This window comes from Ovis aries, chromosome 14 (assembly GCF_016772045.2).
Source record: "Ovis aries strain OAR_USU_Benz2616 breed Rambouillet chromosome 14, ARS-UI_Ramb_v3.0, whole genome shotgun sequence".
Taxonomy (NCBI): Eukaryota; Metazoa; Chordata; class Mammalia; order Artiodactyla; family Bovidae; genus Ovis; species Ovis aries.
Window position 1 is genome coordinate 57,219,518 of NC_056067.1, and position 22,394 is coordinate 57,241,911.

Sequence of the window (22,394 nt, forward strand, 5' to 3'; positions counted from 1 at the left end):
GTGTAATCCAGGTCCTACGTCTACTAAGATGAAAAGTCTTAGTAAACATAGACCTTAATTACCAAAACTAGAATTTAATATTTAATGAAACAAGTTTTTTCTAAAATTACCCCCATTTTTATTAAACTAGGCCAAGACTAAGTTGTTTTAAAACTAAGTTTGGTGTACTGACCACACAGCTTCTTTACACGGTCTCTGCTATAATTCCTCAGGAGTCTTGGGCTAAAATTTCCCAAGGCCTCTCAAGGCCAAGAAGTCATGCCAAAGGCCTGCCATCAGATTCTGCCTAAGTGGATTTTCCTCTCTTCTAAAGGTCCCCCAAATCTCAAAATCTTTGAGATTCCTGTACGTGTCAGGAGACGGTCTTTTCATTTTCCTGATAAGGCTGCTCAGAACCCAAGTGTCTCTAATTTCTGGAGGGACAAGGCAGAGAGAAAAGAAAAGATGTTTGAATTTTACCCAGAGGTGTAAATTACCAAACTGTTGTAAGTCTTAAGTAGCCTGAGGAGAAGAGCTTCTTTATACCTGAAAAGAGTGGAAGCCAGTAATACGTCACCCCAAAGGTCATGAACATTATAATCACGTTTAGCAGTTTATTTAACCTCACGTAATTAATCTTTGTTCTGTTGTCCTTGACTGATGATTGAGTATGATGATGACGGTGATAGCTGTAAGAAGTTTGTGAAGTTTTTGTTAAGGCTTGCATGGTTTGTCCAGTGAAGTGGGTGCCATGATCCCTGGAGACTGTGGTAAATGTACCCCAAGTGGAAAACACATTTTAAACTATGTTTTCCATTGTGAGGCCATCAGATTTGTAACATGTACCCAGGAAAGGCTGTAAGCCATCAAATGTAAATGAGGTCTGTCTGGGAGCTGGGAAGAGCTGAGTGGCCGTCTTGGATTTCCCGTGGCCCTGACTGAGTTACAGCTAGTGTTTACCACTGTAAATTCCTTACTTTAGGAGACTATTGCCAACTCCTAAGGACATCAGGAAAACAAAAGTCTGACAATGAGGGGTTAATTCTTTGTAGAAGCAGAATTGGCTTTATCTACATGTACCACAATCTTCATAGGTCACTGTGAAATAATATCTACTTCACCAAAGTAACCGGAGATTTTAAAAACAAATATAAATCACTTTAAGGCAAAGAAATTCACATAGACCATTATCAAAAGCCACGTTCCAAGAAAACTTTATTCTCTTAACAGGGAGAGAAAACCAAATTCCAGTCTGGTCACAGCTTTCTGTTAATCACAAAATTTATTTACCTAATCAAATCTAGTGTAGTCTTAGAGAGTCCTGACCACATATAACATTATCTTCCCTATCTCAGTTCAGTTCAGTGGCTCAGTGGTGTCTGACTCTTTGCGACCCCATGGACTGCAGCTCGCCCGGCCTCCCTGTCCATCACCAGCTGCCAGAGTTTACTCAAACTTATGTCCATCGATACTCCTTTCAATCATGTCCATCCCAATGTTTTAACGCAAACCTTGAACTCCCGGATTTCTGGTTTCAGCACGAAGTGGTCTCGCAGGCAGCAGTGAGCCGTCCTGAACTGAATGTGGGGAGCCCGGAAGAGAACCAGGAGTCCTTGCTGCCAGACCAGCAGGGGCCAGAGGCGAGAAGCAAAGTGACCCTGGGTCTTTCCTCTGCTGGAAAGCAAGAATGTGTCTCAAAGAGGCACACCCCGTAAAAACAGATACAAAGGTCACTATTAGAGACACACAGAATGTCTGGGCAAGCACACAGAAGCAGTTTATTTATTTAAGACTGAGACTAGGTAGCGCACACCGGGTGAGGAGTGCCGGAGTCCTGGGTGAGAGCCCAGTGAGAGGGGACTCACATCACTAACACAGGAAGCCCTTCTGGGCCTTTGTCTGCATTTGGAAAAACATATATCCTATAAGACCACTTCTAGGTAGAACCTAAACATGGATACAAGTGAACTTCTTTACAAAACAGAAACAGCATCACAGACTTAGAAAATAAATTCATGGTTCCCCAAAGTGAAATGTGTGGGGCAGGGAGAAATTAGCAGGTTGAGAAGAACATAAACACACTACTATTTATACTTCTAAAATAATCCACAAGGACCCACCACAGAGCACAAGAAACCCTCTCAAAACTCTGTAATAACCTCTATGGGAAAAGAAAACAATAAAGAATATATGTACTTCCACAAATAAATGAATCAAGTTTCTGTACAAGCCACCACAGTGTAAGTCACCTGTAAACTACAATTCAAAAACATTTTTTAAAAAAAGAGAAAAGAACTGCTGGCTCTGTTCCCATCTGGCCTTGGCGACCTGGGCTGGTGTCACATGCCTGGAGTCTGAGCAGGCTTGGGTCCCCAGGCAGGACTGTCCTGGGGCTGAGGGTGCTGGGGAGGGTTTGCCAGGCAAACAGCCCCCCACCCCCCACCCCATGGACTTGGACAGCCTGTTCCCTTCTGCATGAGCCCACAGTCTCGCAGCAGAGCCAACCCTGGTGCCCCCAAAGGATGGTGGGGTCTCCGGGCTGGAAGAGCTTTGCAAAGTGCTCTGGGTACCATGTCTCCTGGTGACAGGGTTCCCCCACCTCCAGCCTCCTTCCTTAGGGTCACCCCACTGAGAGGACAGCTTCTTCTACAGAGTGGTGTGGCAATCCTTGAGACCTGTCCCGATAAAGGCTCAGAGAGAAGGAAGGAGACACAGCCTTGGGTGTATCCATCCTAATTAACTACCCAGAACAGGACTTGCCCTAAGGCTCTGGTGGGCATGAAGAAATGCTGCCGTCTTGTGGCCGCTTTTGGTAACATCAGCTGAAAAACCTGCGCTGATGGCCACTTCATATTCACCAGGCCTGCTCTGATGTAAGGAAAAAACACCTGTCCTCAGCTAGTGCCCTAGAGTAGATCCTGGAAAGAGAATGTAAAGCAGAGCAGACGGTCCAGAGGCCGACCTTGAGAGGTCAGTTTACTCACACTGTTTAAAAAAAAAATTATATGAACAGCCTTCACATGATGAAATCTTATAGAATCCAAATCAAAACTACAATTGGTTAAACGGCCTTTGTCAAAAAGTCTACAAACAGGAAGTGCCGGAGCGGTTGTGGAGAAAAGGGAACCTTCCTACACTGATGCTGGCAAAATAAATTGCTAACAACCAGTGTGGAGGAGAGGGGGGAGGTTCCTTAAACAAGTGAAAAGTGAGGAAACTGACAGTCCCTAACCAATTACAGAAAAAGACGTTTCAAATCCATTAAAGAACTAAACTGAGGGACGATTACTCTAAACCTAGGAAAATATAGGCAGAACACGGTTTGACACAAATCACAGCAAGTTGTTTTTGAACCCACTTTTAGGATAATGAAAAATAAGACTCAACAAAAGGGACTTCATTAACTTCAAAAGCTTTTGCACAGCAAGGGAAACCCAAAACGGAAGAAAAAGACAACCCTGAACATCAGGGGGAAAATGCAACCAAATTTAAAAGCAACATATTCATCTCAAAAACATGCAAACAGCTCCTGCAGCTCAATATCAAAATACAATCAACCCAAGAGAAAAAATTGACCAAAGATCTAAATGGATGTATCTTCAAAGAAGGCATCGAGATGGGCATAAAGCCTATGAAAAGATGCTCAGCATCTCTGTTAGAGAAATGCCAATCAAACTGCAACAAGGTATCAGCTCACCCCCTCAGAATGACCATCCTCCAACAGATCTACAAAGATTCAATGCTTCAGAGGGCGAGGGGAACAGGGAGGCCTCCTACACTGTGGGTGGGGATGGAAATGGGTGGGTGCAGCCACAAGAAAAACAGTATGGAGATTCCTGAAAACATTAAATATAGTTGCCACCTGATGAAGCAAGCCCACTCCTTCCCTTAGGTCTGGATAAAATCATAATTTAAAGTGATACTTGCTCCTCTGTTTTCATGGCACCACTATTTACAAATTCTGAGGGAGAGCTTCAGCCAAAATGTCCATCAATAGAGAGAAATGAAGAGCAACTGACCCATCTAGACACTGGAATACACTCAGCCATCAAAAAGAACAACAAAAATAATGCCATTAACAGCGGCATAGATGGATCAAGAGATTTATTGTCCTGAGAGAAGTCAGGGAAAGAGAAAGATTATATCACTTACAAGTGGGATCTATAAGTTCTTTCAAGTGAACAGATTTATAAACAGAAATAGACTCAGACTAATAAAACTCACCTATGATTATTTCCAAAAAAGGGAAGGGTAGGCAGACATTAAGAAGTTGGAATTAACATACATACTATGTATTATCAGATAGCTAACCCAAAAACATACCTACTGAAAAGGTCAAAATGACCTTTGTCAAAAAGTCTACAAACAATAAATGCTGGAAGGTTTTTGGAGAAAAGGGAATTAATTCTCCTGCATGGAGGCTACCAAGTTAAATTTCTAAGAGTCCATACAGAGGAGAGGCTAACAAGATAACAATAAGATAACAGTGAATGAAATTGTCACAATTCCCTATCCTCATACAGAGAAAATAACTCCAAACCAATTAAAGAGCTTAATGGAGGGGCAATTACTCTAAACCCCTTGAGGAAATTATAGGAAGAACAAGCTTTGACAGAAATCATAGCAAACCCTTTTGGATCCACTTTTAGAATAATGAAAAATTCAACAAAACTCAACAAAAGACTTGAGTTTCTCTAACCTCAAAAACATTTGCACTGCAGGGAAACTGTAAACCAGACTAAAAAAAAAAAGAAATCTTTGGAATGGGAAAAAAATGTTTGGAACTCAATTTAGAAACAAGGAATTTATCTCCAAAATATGCAAACAGATCATGCAGCTCAATATATATATATTTAAAAAAAATCCCATTAGAAAAAATGGACCAAAAGATCTAAATGGGCATTTGTCCAAAGAAGACATCCAGGTGGCCATATAAAGCACCTGCAAAGATGCTCAGCATCACTAACTATTGAAGAAATAGAAATCAAAACTGGGCCATGGTATCACCTCCCACCCCTCAGAACAGCCATCCTCCAAAAGATGAACAAGGATTAACTGCTGCTGAGGGCAAGGGGAACAGGGACTCCTCCTACACTGCAGGCAGGAATGGAAATGGGCGCGGGCAGCCACAAGGAAAACAGTATGGGCGTTCCTTAAAACACTAACTATAGACTTAGTACATGATCCGGCAAGCCCACTCCTTGGGTTAGATCCGTAAAGAACATTAATTTAAAATGATACATGCACCCCTCTCTTCAGGGCAGCACTATGGACAATATCCAAGACACAGCATCAACCACAATGTCCATCAATAGAGAAATGAAGAGAAAATGGTTCATTTGTACACCGAATACACTCAGCCATCAACAGAACGAAAAAATGCCACCGGCAGCAGCATGGATGGACCGAGAGATTTATTATATGGAGTAAAGTCAACTAGAGAAGGAAAGAGAAATATATCACTTACAGGTGGAATCTATAAATTCATCAAAATGAACTAACTTATAAACAAACAGTCTCAGAGACTTAGAAAACTCACTTATGATTATTATTTTTTTTATGGTAGGGGAAGGAAGACATTAAGAGGTTGGGATTAACATACTCACTGCTTCTTATCAGATAGATAATCCAAAATAACGGAATAGCACAGGGAAGTCTACTGAACACACGGAGAGAACCAATATAGGAAAAGAACCCAAAAGGGAATAGAGATACGTTCGTGCACAACTAAACCAAGTTCCTGTACACTTAAGACAAACACATCGGAAATCAACTCTACTCAAACAGAAAATAAACACTAAAAACAACAAAAACCCAGCAGTGGAGCAGGAAGAGATGCTGCCACCTTGGGGCCATGTTTGGTAACGACAGAAAAACCTGTGCTCTCGGGCACTTCATATTCACCAGGTCTATGGGGCTTAGGGAGAAGGCAATGGCACTCCACTCCAGTGCTCTTGCCTGTAAAATCACATGGACGGAGGAGCCTGGTGGGCTGCACTCCATGGGGTGGCTGAGTCGGACACGGCTGAGCGACTTCACTTTCACTTTTCACTTTCATGCATTGGAGAAGGAAACGGCAACCTACTCCAGTGTTCTGGCCTGGAGAATCCCAGGGAAGGGGGGAGCCTGGTGGGCTGCCGTCTATGGGGTTGCACAGAGTCGGACACGACTGAAGCGACTTAGCAGCAGCAGCAGCAGCAGCATGGGGCTTAGGGAGAAGGAAATGGCAACCCACTCCAGTATTCCTGCCTGGAAAGTCCCATGGACGGAGGAGCCTGGTAGGCTACAGTCCATGGGGTCGCAAAGAGTTGGACAGGACTGAGCAACTCCACTTTCACAGGGCTGAAAGGAAAAAAAAATCTATTCTGAACAAATGTCCTCTGGTAGATCCTAAAAAAGAATTTGAAACAGGGCAGTCGGTCAAGGGGACAGAGGTGTTTTACTCACACTGTTTTTTAAAAAATCATATGAAAATATTTCAACATGGTGAAATCTTAAGAGAAATGCCAATCAAAACACACACAGGTCAGAATGGACATTGGCAAGAAGTCTAAAACTAATAAACGCTGGAAAGGGTTGCAGAGAGAAGGACCCCTCCTACATGTTGGATGCTGGCAATGTCAATTGTTAACAGCCAGACTGTAGGACAGTGCGGAGGTCTCTCAAGTGAAAACAGAATGAAATGCCCACACTGCCTGAACCCAGACAGAAAAAGAAACTCCAAATTGATGAAAGAGCTCAAAAGAGGGCTGATAATCTCAACCTCTTGAGGGAAATATAGGTAGGACAGACAGACAGAACATGCTATGCTATAAACCGCAACTCTGTTTGGATCCACCTCTTAGAGTAATGAAATAAAAACAAAATAAACTTTTTGGGGCTCCAGAATCACTGCAGATGGTGACTGCAGCCATGAAATTAAAAGACACTTGTTCCTTGGAAGAAAAGTTATGACCAACCTAGACAACAAGAGACATTAGTTTGCCAACAAAGGTCTGTCTAGCCAAAGCTTTGGTTTTTCCACTAGTCATGTATGGACGTGAGTTGGACTATAAAGAAAGCTGAGTGCCGAAGAATTGATGCTTTTGAACTGCAGTGTTGGAGAAGACTCTTGAGAGTCCCTTGGACTGCAAGGAGATCCAACCAGTCCATCCTAAAGGAGATCAGTCCCAAATATTCACTGGACAGACTAATGCTGAAGCTGAAACTCCAATACTTTGGCCACCTGATGTGAAGAGCTGGCTCATTGGAAAAGACTCTGATGCTGGGAAAGACTGAAGGCAGGAGGAGAAGGGGACAAAAGAGAACAAGACAATGAATAGCATCACCAACTCAATGGACATGTTTGAGCAAGCTCCAGAGGTGGTGATGGACAGGAAAGCCTGGTGTGGTACAATCCATGCGGTTGCAAAGTCAGACACGGCTGAGCGACTGAACAACAGCAACATGATTATACAGTGGAAGTGACAAGTAGATTCAAGGGATTCGATCTGATAGACAGACTGCCTGAAGAACTATGGACAGAGGTTTGTAACCTTGTACAGGAGGCAGTGACCAAAACCATCCCCAAGAAAAAGAAATGCAAAAAGGAAAAATGGTTGTCTGAGCAAGGCTTACAAAGAGCTGAGAAAAGAAGAGAGGCGAAAGGCAAAAGAGAAAAGGGAAGATATACCTATCTGAATGCAGAGTTCCAAAGACTAGCAAGGAGAGATAAGAAAGCCTTCTTAAGTGAACAATGCAAAGAAATAGAAGAAAACAATAGAATGGGAAAGACTAGAGGTCTCTTTAAGCAAATTAGAGATACCAAGGGAACAATTCATGCAAAGATGGGCTCGATAAAGGACAGAAATGCCATGGACCTAACAGAAGCAGAAGAGATTAAGAAGAATACACAGGACTGTACAACAAAGGTCTTAATGACCTGGATAACCACAATGGTGTTGTCACTCACCTAGAGCCAGACATCCTGGAGTGTGAAGTCAAGTGGGCCTTAAGAAGAATTACTACCAACAAAGCTTGTGGTGGTGATGGAATTCCAGCTGAGCTATTTCAAATCCTAAAAGACGATGCTGTGAAAGTGCTGCGCTAGGTATGCCAGCAAATTTGGAAAACTCAGCAGTGGTCACAGGACTGGAAAAGTGAAGTGTTCATTCCAGTCCCAAAGAAGGGCAATGCCAAAGAATGATCAAACTGCTACGCAAGAGCGCTCATTTCACATGCTAGCAAGGTAATGCTCAAAATCCTTCAAGCCAGCCTTCAACTGTACGTGAACCGTGAACTTGCAGATGTACAAGCTGGATTTACAAAATGCAGAGGAATCAGAGATTAAAATGCCAACATTCATTGGATCATAGGAAAAGGGAATTCCAGAAAAACATCCAGTTCTGCTTTATTGAGCAGACTAAAGCCTTTGACTGTGTGGATCACAACAAACTGTGGAAGATTCTTAAACAGATGAGAATCCTAGACCACCTTAGCTGCCCCCTGAGAAACCTCTATGCAGATCAAGAAGCAACAGTTAGAACCAGACATGGAACAACAGACTGGTTCCAAATGGGGAAAGGAGTATGTCAAGGCTGTATATATCATCACCCTGATTATTTAATGTATATGCAGAGTACATACTGGAGAGAAATTCTAGTAATGTAAGATATGCAGATGACACCACCCTTATGGCAGAAAGTGAAGAGGAACTAAAAAGCCTCTGGATGAAAGTAAAAGAGGAGAGTGAAAAAGTTGGCTTCAAGCTCAACATTCAGAAAACGAAGATGATGGCATCCGGTCCTATCACTTCCATGAGAAATAGATCGAGAAACAGTGTTAACAGTGTTAGACTTTATTTTGGGGGGCTCCAAAATCACTGCAGATGGTGATTGCACCCATGAAATTAAAAGACGCTTACGCCTTGGAAGAAAAGTTATGACCAATCTAGATAGCATATTTAGAAGCAGAGACATTACACTGCCCACTAAGGTCTGTCTAGTCAAGGCTATGGTTTTTCCTGTGGTCATGTATGCATGTGAGAGTTGGACTGTGAAGAAGGCTGAGCACTGAAGAATTGATGCTTTTGAACTGTGGTGTTGGAGAAAACTCTTGAGGGTCCCTTGGACTGCAAGGAGATCCAACCAGTCCATTCTGTAGGAGATCAGCCCTGGGATTTCTTTGGAAGGAATGATGCTAAAGCTGAAACTCCAGTACTTTGGCCACCTCATGCGAAGGGTTGACTCATTGGAAAAGACTCTGATGCTGGGAGGGATTGGGGGCAGGAGAAGAAGGAGACGACCGAGGACGAGATGGCTGGATGGCATCACTGACTCGATGCACGCGAGTCTGAGTGATGGACAGGGAGGCCTGGCGTGTTGCGATTCACGGGGTCGCAAAGAGTCGGACACGACTGAGCGACTGAACTGAATAACTGATGAAAGAGGTTCCTCCCAAATGTAGTTTAGAAAACAGGAAAGGGTGTATACAAGAAAGACAAGTGAGTGATGTGAAAACAAAAAGTACAAACTATTTAATCACATCTAAATAAATATCAAAGAATGTATAGGCCGGGCCGGTCCGCGGCAGCTCTGGGGGTGCAGGGGCGGCGAGCCGAAGACCAAGCCACCACGGCCGGAGCGCCGGCACCGCCCGCACCGCCCTTCCGCCCGCCCTCCGGAAGCGCAGCCCCGCGGCCTCAGCTGCAGACCCGCCCCCGCCCCCGCCCCGCCCCGCCCCGCCCCGCCCCGCCCCGCCCCGCCCCGCCCCGCCCCGCCCCGCCCCGCCCCGCCCCGCCCCGCCCCGCCCCGCCCCGCCCCGCCCCGCCCCGCGCGCCTCTGCGGCCTCTTCCTGAGCCCCCGTTCGCCCAGCGGCGGCCGCCGCCGCCCCCGCGCCAGGTTCCGGCCGCGGCCCGCCTCTGCCGCCCAGGGCCCTTCCGTCCAGGCCCCGGGACCCGGCTCCCCGCCAGCCCCGGCCCCGGCCCCGGCCCCGAGTCGGAGAAGAGCGTGGAGGCAGTGGCCGAGTTAAGCGCCAAGGACCTGAAGGAGAAGAAAGAGAAGGTGGAGGAGAAGGCAGGCCGGGAAGAGCGGAAGAAAGAAGTGGAGGAGGAGGAGGAGGACGGCGCAGAGGAGGAGGAGAAGAAACTGCCGAGGACGGCGAGGAGGAGGATGAAGGGGGCGAGGAAGATGAGGAAGAAGAAGAGGAGGACGAAGGGCCCGCGCTGAAGAGCGCTGCTGAAGAGGAGGATGAAGCGGGTCCCACGCGGCAGAAGGCAGAAAACGGGGCGTCGGCATGAGCCCCCCGCCAGTGGGCTGGGGGTGGAGGGAGGCCGCTGGGGCCCGGAGGTGGGGGTGGGGAGCGCCGCGGGCAACCCCTCTTCACCTGGCTCCCTGCTCTGGGCCCCGCGCCAGAGTTGCCGCCTTCTCTCCCCCCAGCCTTCTCATGCCGCACCTGCATCCTCACTGCCATCTTCCACCTCCTTACCTGCTCCATCTGAGCTCCCCAGCTGGTCCCCAGTCACCCCCTCCCTCCTCTCTTCCCGCCCTTCCCACAGCCAGCCTCTCCCTCCTTCAATAGCCTCTCCTTCCTAAGCTCTGCATCCCAGCCTCAGGTCATTCTGCCCAGCCCATCCCTACCCTGCCTGATCCCTGGGTCTCCTCCCTCAGATCCCTTTCTCTCAGACAGCGCCAGGACGTGGTGGGGCTGAGCCCCACAGCTGCCCCCCTCCCGTCCTCCTTTTTTGTACAATTTAATAAAGAAACGGTCGCGCTTCTGTTTAAAAAAAAAGAAAAAGAATGTATAGGAAAGCATTTCATCACTTTCTCTTTTCTGAAGTTCCTCGAGGAGAATTAGTGTAGATAGTAATCCATAGTTAAGACAGATAGAAAATTGATAAGTTACTCTGCATCACCAGACAAAAGGTTGGTGTCTCAGTACAGTTCAGTCTCTCAGTCTTGTCCAACTCTTTCCAACCCCATGAACCACAGAACGCCAGGCCTCCCTGTCCATCACCAACTTCCAGAGTCCACCCAAACCCATGTCCATTGAGCTGGTGATGCCTTCCAACCATCTCACCCTCTGTCATCCCTTTCTCCTCCTGCCTCCAATCCCTCCCAGCATCAGAGTCTTTTCCAATGAGCCAACTCTTCACATGAGATGGTCAAAGTATTAGAGTTTCAGCCTCAGCATCAGTCCTTCCAATGCATGGCTGCAATCAATTTCTGCATAGATTTTGGAGCTCAAGAAAATGAAATATAACCCTTTTTCATATTTTCCTCATATATTTGCTCTTTTAAATGCTCTGGTTCTGTCTCTAGACAGAAGTGTGTGAGTGGAGTCATGGAAAACTGCCAAACTTCTAGGAATACTGTGGACAGATAGTATTTGCTTTCTGCTTTATAATTTCCAATCCCCTGCAAACTACACATATGACTTGATAAATTTCATACTCAACTGATTTCTTCACTGCATAAGGGACCTCTCTCCAGTGAGAAATACAAACCTGAAGATTTCTTCAAAGTTTGGTTTTTCTTTGTACAAACTAATATCAATAATGTTAAGTGTATCTGCCGCATTTCCACAAACCTAAAATACTTTTATATTTATTCAACTCATGGAATTTTTAAATTGTTGACTTGGGAAATTAGAACATTTACCACCTAAATGTTTGTGGTTAATTCTCACTATTAAACTTGTTAGATTATATACAGTATTTTTTAATGAAAAAATAATTTGAGTATAGTTACTTTACAATGTTGATGTTAGGTTATGCTGTACTGCAGAGTAATCACTTATATGTATATATACATGTATATATATATGTGTGTGTGTGTGTGTGTGTGTGTGTGTGTGTGTATTATCCTTGGAGGAGGGCATGGCCACCCACTACAGTATTTTTGCCTGGAGAATCCCATGGGCAGAGGATCCTAGCGGGCTACCGTCCACAGAGTGGCAAAGAGTCAGATGTGACTGAAGCAACTTAGCAGCATGCACATATACAATATTTATCCACTCTATTTTAGATTTCCATACCATTTAGGTCACCACAGAGCAATGAGTAGAGTTCCTGTGTTAAACAAGAATTGAGACTTAAAAACATTCCACCATATTTTAAGATCTCAATTCTTGTTTGTTCTCGTAAGAACTGTTACTTTGTTAAGTTTGTCTTGTTTGTTATGAAGCTTACCAGGACTGTGTCCCATACGTTCTTACTTTCTGATTAAGTATATATCAAGATCATTTAAGATTTTAGATTCAAAACATCTACTAAAACACAGCAAAATGAAAACACTTGTGTGAAGAACTGCATTACAGAATTCGTAGGCACCTAGCATTGGTGAAAATGTTTGCTTTGTAAATTTAAAATTGCTGAGGAGGAGGCAGCAGCTGGGGTCATGAGATCGCCCTGCAGTCCATGGGGTCGCAGAGAGTCGGACACAACTGAGAGACTGAACTGAAGGGACCGTGCTGGGAGCCCTCGCTACTGCCTAGTGAGGCAAAGGCTGGAACACGCGGACAGAGGATGGGATGGCGGCCCTGCCCTTCGGGCATCACTCAACAACGCTACTCTGCTTCTCTGGTGGTTCAGGCTTCCTCCACAAGCACTCCCGTTTGCAGAGCTCCTCTCTCCCTCCTGCCCACTCAGGTTGTCTCCTCACAGCCAACCCCAGTCCTCTGCCTGGATCTGCTCTCCAAACCCCACATTCCAGCACCCAGCCCTTGTGTGCAGCGGTGGACACCCCTCTCAGGCTTGGGGAGCAGGGCTGTGGTTAGTACCATCTGTAGAGGTCTCACTCTGTCCTGCCTCTGGTACTGCCTCCTCTTCCCATAAGAGAATGAGGCTTCCTTCTGTCCCACTGAGCTCCCCCAAGGGTTGCAGGTCCCATCTCACTTCCTCTCCTCACCAGTTTCCTTCTTGTTTCTTTGGTCCTACCTGGCTATGAGGGAATCTTTTTGTCCTTTTAGGTGTCAAGGTCCTCTGCTCGTGTTCAGCAGGGGCTCTGTGAATATTGTTCCATGACAGATGTATTTTCGATGTGTCTGTGGAGCGAGATGAACTCCACGTCTTCCTAATCCTCTGCCGTCTTGACTCCTGTGTCTGTTTTATCCCTAACCTAGCTAAGCGAGTATCAATTTTATTTAAGTTGTAAAGTAGATTCCGTGAGAATAGTAAGTGGTGGAATAACTTGTTATTTGCTTTCAGCTGTGTCTTTTCAGGACATGCAGGGTTTGATGCCCCAAAAGCCAGGCTTAGAAGATTTATTCCCCAAGAAAAGTTAATAATATATGAAAGATTTCACATTGGAAATTTACATTTAATGAAAGGGCATGTGAAATACTGAGAGGAAGTTATGATGGACATAACCAAATGAGGACAGCTTCTCATTATACAAACATTACTGCCAAAAGAAAAGGAGGATATGAACCAAACTGGGAAATATGCCCATTTCAGTCATTAATATCGGCTGAGAAGTGTATGTTTGTAAGCAAAGACCCATGCTTTTTTAAACGTACATGTTCTCTGAAAGGAAATATGGAAAATCTGGAAAGTCACCTAATCTATACTGCAAATACTCATTCAAACCTTTCTGAATGCAGGTTTCAATTTAGCACACAGTAAAATATGTCTGAAAACCAGGTATTTAAAATTTAGGTTAAAAATTCCCAGCATAATCCATTTGAGGGATCTTTTAGCCAGAGTTCAATATTCTTCAACCAACAGCTATCTTCTCTTTGTTCCAAAGTCTGTAATGTTGCTTATTTTGAAAGAGACTAATCCAACCATCATGGTTGAAGACATATCACAGTATACTCAATGTGAAAGAATTTTTTATGTGTAATAAAATGGGGAAAGCTTTAAGCAAGAACGCTACCTCCAACAATCACAAGAATATTTATAGGGAAGGGAGAAGATTTTCATGCAATGAAACTGGGCATAATGTTGACTGAGACTCAAGTCTTATGAAACATCAGGGACCTCAGTCTTCAGACAATGATTTTAAAAGTAATAAATGTATGAATATCTTTTATCAATGATCACATCTTTCTCTATCTAAGAGAAACTAATCTTTAAAACTTATTCAACAGCAGAGTATTCAAAATCTGCAGAAGCATAACAAGTGTAATAAATGTGGTAAAGTCTTGCTAAACCATTACATCTAAATAGACATAGGAAAATTCATACAGGAAGGCAACCTTTCATATGTACAGAATGGAGCAAAGCTTTTACCTAGTACTCATATCTCACTCAGCATCAGCAAATTCATACTGGAGAGAAGCCTTATAAATATATGTACTGTGGAAAAACTAATCTGATATCCATTCTTGCTAAACATTTGAAAATTCACGTTGGCAATGCAGAGAAGACTTAAATGTACAGAACGTGGCAAAGCCTTTATGCATTGCTGAAAATTTATTCAACATAAGAGAATTCATAATAAGGAGAAGCCTTATAAATGCACAGAGTGTGGCAAAACTTTAATCATAGTTCAACTCTTAATAGGCATCAGATAATTCATACTGGAGAGAAACCTTATAAATATAAGGGTTGTGGCAAAGTCTTTAACCAAATTCCTAGCTTTATTCAACATTGGCGAATTTGTACTGGAAACCATTCCTATGTAAGAGAATGTGACAAAGTCTTTACCCAGAGCTCAAGTCTTCGTCAACAGCAGAGAGTTCATCCTTCAGAGAAAACTTAAAAACTTAAATGTAAGGAAAGTGGCAAAGGCTTTAATCAGAGCTCTGACCTCACTAGACATCAGAGAGCACATACTGGAGAGAAACTCTAGGAATGTAATAAGTGATGAAAGAGGTTAGTCCTAAATGTACACTTTAGAAAACATGAGAGCATTTATGCAGGAAAGATATGTGATGATGTAAAAAAAAAAAAAAGTAGGAAAGTTGTAATAAAAATCAACTCTAAATAAATATCAGAGAAGGCATACTAGGAAGCATTTCATCAATTCCTCTTTCCTGAATTTCCTCTGAAGGTGAATTACTGTGCATAGCAATCCACAGTTAAAACACAGAGAAAATTGATATGTTAGAATGAAGGGTTGTGTGTGGAGTGGTACAAGTATTAGCAATGTATTCTTGCTTGTTTTGACATATTTGAGATTATTTGAAAACCGAATGAAAGTAACTCAATCACAAAATACTACATGTTATGGTTTGTTCCTACTGTGTATGTGAACTCACGTTTTTGATGGTTGCTGACTCAGTGATAAGAGAATCCCTTCTATCTGAGGTAGGAACCATTGGTATTTATTCTCCATTAAGGACGTTAAGTACGTAGTAATATAACACGTACGCTGAACATCTAAATGGAGGTGTTTGTCATTGGTGTCAAACATCCCTGTAGGTCACCATGATGTAAGTGTTCAGGGACTAATTCCACATATTAAAGTCAGACAGAGGTTTGTTCTAAATTTTCAATGTCACTGGCTTTTTAAGGATAATACAATGACAGTTGACTGAAATTTTGATGTATTTTTATAATATCAAGAGAAGTCATGAATATTAATTGACATGTTTGAAACAAAGATTTCTCTGATACCCTGGAAAACTATGGGAAACCCTTCCCAGAAAAATCATGTAATTAATCTATGCCTTGTTTATTAAATGATTAGCCTTCCTTTTGTAAGCATAGAAACTGCAACTCTCAGACCATTGTATCAGAAAAATGAATATCGTTGTCTATGCTTGTAATCTGTATTCTAATCAAGGGTCATACAGTGGATTGTAAAGGTTTCGTTCTGACTACGTGTGATATTCATACATGCTAATCAATAAAACTGAATGGTTTCTGGTGATGCAGTTGCTGTGTAATGAATGAAGTGTTTACCTACCACCGACATTAACCTCTCCACCTTATTTAAGGTTGCAGGGAAGAATGCATACCAGTGAACTATTAGGTAGCACAGTGGGATGGCATCCGTTACTGCCCTTTAGCCTCATATATTTTGATCATGTATTTCCCATCATTTATCCATTGTACTTTTCCCCCCTCTCTGTAACGGCAGGGATATTGTGATGGTTCTAATAAGAAGGATCAGACAGAGTATTGTTGAGAGGTTCCCAGACTGCCCCGTGCTGTTGCTGCCTCAGCATCTGTCTGGGGAGCTGGCAGCTTGCAGATCCTTGAACTCACAGCAGCCAGTCCTGTGAGCACCTCCTCTAGACGACCCCTTCCTTGAGATCAGCTGTCTTCCTGAACCCCAAGGTCTACTGCACAGGCCCCCTTCAATGACACCCTCAGAGCTCACCAGATTCCTGCTCCTCTGGTTTGAATGGACCCATCCACGCTCAGCCTGGGGAGCCCACAGCACTTCACTCAGGGTCCCTTAGAAAGGCCTGAACTCCAAGTACTGGAGCTTTCTCTGCCTGGTTCTAGCCTGACCTCCCTCAGAAATTCCCACCCTAAACCCTCCCATCCTGAGATGTCTCAGCTGTACTGAGTGAGAAGGCTCAAGCTCAGGGCTCCTGAGTGTGGGTCTTGGGGAAGAAGCATCAGAACAGAGAACTTGCTAAAGATGTATTTAATGATCCCACCTCAGACCTGCAGATTCATAACTTCTTAGAGTAGGGACCTGACCTCGAGCGGTTGATATTCACTGAAATGGTTCAGAAAGAATCTGAACCATTGGCCAAGTGATTTCCATCTGTTTCCCATCAGAGTCACGTGACCAGTGTTAGGAAAGGACCTCCCTGGTGCACGCCCCAGAGTTCTCTCTTGGTCCTGTGGGGGCATCAGTGTGGTGTGTAGGAAGTTCTCCAGGGGCTTCTAAGGGAGGCCTGGGTTAAGGACGTGGCTCCTGGTCCATCTGTGAGAGCTGAGGACCAGCTTCAGTCTGAGGAGAGGCTGCAGGGTTGGTCTAGCTGGATTTGGACTGGGGAAGGCAGTCAGCTCACATCATCTGTGTGAGCAGAGGGTTAGGAGCTCTCTATGACGAGAGAACAATCAAAGAAAAAAAAGTTCACAGGCTGGTCTCCAGGTAGGAGGTGATTGTTCCCAAACCTCTCCTGAGACAGGACAGGAGAGGTGGGTCATTTCAGGTTTTCAAGTCCTTCTGTCTGTAGGTGAAGTAGTTGCAGGTTAAAGAGCTCTGCGGATGCCTTTGAAGGTATTTTCTTAAGATGCAGAGGTGTGTTTGCTACATGACATCCCCAGAGAAGACAGAGCAGGAGGAAGAAGAGGAGGAAATGGCAGCTTCTCAGGTACATGTTCTGTTCCGGGCCTGGGGCTGTGTCTGCTTTCCTCCTGAAATGCCTGGACTGAGAATCTGCCAACCTTTAACTCTCTGCTTCTAATTTTTCTGCCTGGGGTGTTTGTTATCCAATTCTTATTTTTTCCTTTTCTTCTTATCATAGTGAAGACTGGCTCTTTAGACCACCTCTCCCTTGTATCCCAGATCCTGTTCTCCATTGTCTCCATCCTGGTTTCTATAGAACATGATGAATTCCCAACCTGAATGAGTGACTTTCAGCTGGTGAACATATTCCCTTTGTGGGAGATCAACACGGAGAGGCACTGGTATCCGAGATTCCCATTGGGATGTGGTTCAGTGTTGGGATCTTCGGGAAGTAGGGGAAATGCCATGATGAGTTCAGACGTGGATGCAATTCAGCTCTTTAGGAGTTAGAAAATGCCCTTATATATTGAATCAACTCAGTGATCCAGAATTTTTCAGAAAATGCGCAGAAATAAATAGAAAACTAGGAGACACTGTCTTCTGTAATGATAAGGCTTACAAGTTAAACACACTGTTAGGATACAAAACAGAGGAAGTATATATAAAATGAATTTGCATAAAACTGATATCTGCTTGTTAGGTTCAAGTTATAATTTCCTTATTTTTCCCTAAATGCCCAGGCTCTGATAGTGCATCTTCCGTGTGATCCATTTACACCATGACAGATGATGTCCACTGGCTCTGGTGATTTCTCTGAGATTATCAGGCTAGGAAGTTCATTTTTTCCCCTCTGTCTTTAGCAAGCCTGTGGAAAAACGGAGTGGGGAGCGTGTGAAAACCCTCACAGTTAATGGAGAAATTCCGTGTCTTTTTGGTTTCTCTTTGCTTTGGAAAATGAACGCTCATTCTGTTGATGATAGACACTGGGTTTTGGGAGTGGGCATTTTCATCACTGAAGCCCAGGTGTGATGTTTCCAGTACACTCCACACTCATATCCCACATAGTCTTCTTATTCACTTTTTTTTTTTCCAAAATATTTGCAATAATCATATTGGTGCTAATCTGTTTTCACCTGTGTTGAATTTCTAAGATACAGCTCAACAAAATGATACAGTTTGTCAAGAAATTAAAGTTTCAGAACCAAGAACTCTAATTTATCTTATATCGTTGTATAAGTTTGCACCCTAGTGTATTTAAAATATACAAAGAATATCACTCACAAGTAGATGTATATCTTTTAACCCATTAAAAATGATCTTGATTTTACTGACATGAATCAGTTCAGTTCAGTCACTCAGTCGTGTCCAACTCTTTGCCACCCCATGAACCACAGCACGTCAGGTCTCCCTGTTCATCACCAACTCCTGGAGTTTACTCAAACTCATGTCCATTGAGTCAGTGATGCCATCCAACCATCTCATCCTCTGTCGTCCCCTTCTCCTCCTGCCTTCAGTCTCTCCCATCATCAGGGTCTTTTCGAATGAGTCAGCTTTTCGCATCAGATGGCCAAAATATAAATGTACAGCATGTGGCAAGGCATTCAAGCAGAGTTCAACTTCAACTGAACATCAGCGAATCCATACTGGGGAGAGACCTTATAAATGTACAGAATGTGGCAAATCCTTTACCCGTTATTCACTTCTTACTCAGCATCAAGGAATCCACACTGGGGAGAGACCTTGTGAATGTACAGAATATGGCAAAGCCTTTAACTAGCATCTGAGTCTTCCTGTACCTCAGCAAACTCATACTGGGGAGAAACCATACAAATGTAAAAAAGGTGGCAAAGCCTTTATCCATTGTTCACATCTTACTCGACATCAACGAATCCATATTGGGGAGAGACTTGATAAATGTACAGACTGTGGCAAAGCCTTTCCCCAGAGTTCAGGTCTTTCTCAACATCAGAGAATTCATACTGCAGAGAAATGTTAGACATGTAAGGAATGTGGCAAAGGATTTCGTCACAGCCATCACCTCACGCCCCATTAGAGAATACATACTGCAGAGAAACCCTAGGAATGAATCAGTGATAAAAAAAGATTGGCCCTAAATATACAATTTTGAAACAATGAGTGTTTACTTTGGAAAGACACATGAATGAAATACAAAAATATACACAAGATTTTAATCAAACATCAGAAGTAAATCAATGCCAGAGAATTCATACTAGAAAGCATTTCATTTGTACCACTTTTGTTGAATTACTCTAAACAGAAACACTGTAGCAAGTATTCCATATTTAAAACATGTACTAAATTGATATGTTCGTATGGATCACAAGATGAAGGGGTGGATATTTTCAGAGGTATAATTATCAATCATGTATCCTTGTTTATATTGACATTATTTGAGATCATTAAGGAACCAAAACGCATGTCATTCAGCTCTCAAGTTACTATGCTGTGCTTTGTTTCCACTATATATATGAACGTCTGTTTTTGATGTTGTTCCCTCAGTTGTAAGAGAAGCCCTTCTATACTAGGTGGGAATCATTTATATTTATTCTCCAATTTATAAGAATAAGAACACAGCAATGTTATATGCACACTAAACCTCTAAATGGAGGTATTTGTCACTGATGTCAAACATCTGTGTTGTCACCATGATGTAAGTTATCAGGAAATAATTCAAAGTAAGACGGAAGTTTGCTCTAAGTTTTCAATAATTATGTCCATTGTTTTTAACCATAAAACAAGGATTGTTCATTAAAATCAAAGGTCTTTTTATGACATCAACATCGAGAAATCATGCATATTACCTGGCAGGCTTGAAGTAAGGATACCTTCTCTTCTACCTGATGTAAGTATAGAAAACTATTTCTAGAAAAGTCATATTAATATAATTAATGTCCATCCATGTTTACTACATTAGCCTCCATTTTGTAAACCACATAAATCACATTCACTGATCATTTCATCAGAGAATCAGGAAAGTTTTAGAAGCTTGTAATCTGTATTTTAATCAAGGATCAAACAACAGTTGTAAAAAGTTTTATTCCCTCTGTGTAAAATTAATGTATGTTTATTAATAAAAGTGAATGGTTTTCTCATGTTACAGTTGATGTGGAATGAAGGAAGGTTGAACACACCACCAGCATTAACCTCTCCCACCTGTTTAAGGTTGCAGGAAAGATAACGTCATAAGAAACTATTTGTAGCACAGGGGGATGGCATCTGTAGAAATTAGTTCCTTACTGGTGTTAAACTCTCATGAATTCATATATTTCCCACGATTTCTATGTTGCATCTCCTCTCCCACTTTGAAAGTACTCGGACATTGTGTTGGTTCGAATAAGAAGGATCATACAGAGTACTGTTGAGAGCTTCCCGACTGCTCCGTGCTGTTGCTGCCTCAGCGTCTGTCTGGGGAGCAGGCAGCCTGCAGGTCCTTGAACTCACACCAGCCAATCCTGTGAGCACCTCCACTAGATGACCCCCTTCCTTGAGACCAATAGTATTTCTGAACCCCAGGGTCTACTGCACAGGCCCCCCTTCAATGACACCCTCAGAGTTCACCAGAATCCTACTCCTCTGGTTTGAATGGACCAATCCACACTCAGCCTGGGGAGCCCACAGCCCTTCACCCAGGGCCCCTTAGAAAGGCCTGAACCCCAAGTACTGGAGCTTTCTCTGCCTGGTTCTAGCCTTGACCTTCCTCAGGGGCCCTCAAGGCTTCCTGTGAATTCTTTTAGGACCTAGAGTCATAAACTCATCTACTTCAATTGTCCTTGGTTCTTCTGTTAGCTAAAACTTTTCAGGGGCTCATTTAAGCAAATGTCAATTCAACGAAGTCACAAAAAGCATAATTAAAAGCCATGATGGGAAAGTTCTAAACCAAGATTTATAAAATCTTCCCCTGTATAATTCTTAGCACAAGTTTCTTGTCTAGGCTTAAAGGAACTCTTTTCTCATGGCCTTGGCATACTTTGAATGCAAGATATAAATATCTGAAGATATATACATCATATAATTTATATAACACACATTGAATACAATATATAAATATCTGAAGGTATACACGTTAGCCGTGAGAAAACCAAGAAGGAATATGTGAGTGTATGTGTATTCATACACATTTAAGTTGGAGAATTTAGAAATGCTAGATCAAAACTGGTCATTTTAGACTTGCAGATGATTGACTAAAAACTGCAAAACTTCTCAATTTGTCAATCAATCTGTTTTGTCTATTTTTCATGGAATTCATTTCCTTAAATGTCAGGAGGTTACACTTGTTAAGGAACTTCCACACTGTGCTCCCCCTGTGACTGCCCCAGTTCACATTCCCTCCAGCCATGCAGGAGGTTCCCTGATCTCCAAGCCTCGTCAGCGTTTACAGTATTATTAGTGGGCTCTTTGCTAATTGTTATTCTGACTGGCATGAGGTGATGCATCATTGTAGCTTTGTTTTGCATTTCTTATTGTTTACGCTGGTGAGCATCTTTCATTTGCCTCTTGCCCGTCTAAAAGAGCAAGTTGCCCCACCCAGGCTCAGCAGTTGTGGCACACAGGCTTAGCTGCCCCAATGCATGTGGAGTATTCCTGGACCAGGGATCAAGCTCACGTCCCTGGCACTGTCAGATGGATTCTCCACCGCTGGGTGACCCGTCTGTTTAGCTTTTTTCCTTTTGAGATGCATGTGTATTTTGTATTGGAATATAATTGCTTTACAATGTTGTGTTAGTTTCTGCTGTACGACATCATCAATCAGCCATAAGTATACATGAGTCTGCTCCCTCTTGAACCTCCCTCCCGTGATCTCCATTTCACCCCTCTGGTCAGCACAGAGCACCAAGCTGAGCTCCCTGTGCTATCCAGCAGCTTCCCACTAGCTACCTGTTTTAACCATCAGTTCAGTTCAGTTCACTTGCTCAGTCATGTCCAAGTGTTTGCCACCCCATGGACTGCAGCACACCAGGCCTCCCTGTCCATCACCAACTCGCAAAGTTTACTCAAACTCATGTCCACTGAGTCGGTGATGCCATCCAACAATCTCATCCTCGGTCGTCCCCTTCTCCTCCCCACTTCAATCATTCCCAGCGTCAGGGGCTTTTCAAATGAGTCAGCTTTTCGCATGAGGTGGCCAAAGGACTGGAGTTTCAGCTTCAGCATCAGTCCTTCCAATGAACACCCTGGACTGATCTCCCTTAGGATGGACTGGCTGGATTTCCGTGCAGTCCAAGGGCCTCGCAAGAGTCTTCTCCAGCATTTCAGCCATGGTAGTGTATGTGTGTTAGGGAG

The 22,394-nt window shown here is 43.4% G+C and overlaps 1 pseudogene; it reads left to right on the plus strand.

Annotated features, from left to right (window-relative positions):
* The first annotated feature begins 655 nt into the window (after positions 1–655).
* LOC114117918 (proline-, glutamic acid- and leucine-rich protein 1-like) lies at positions 656–10,283 on the plus strand (annotated as a pseudogene).
* Positions 10,284–22,394: the final 12,111 nt, after the last annotated feature.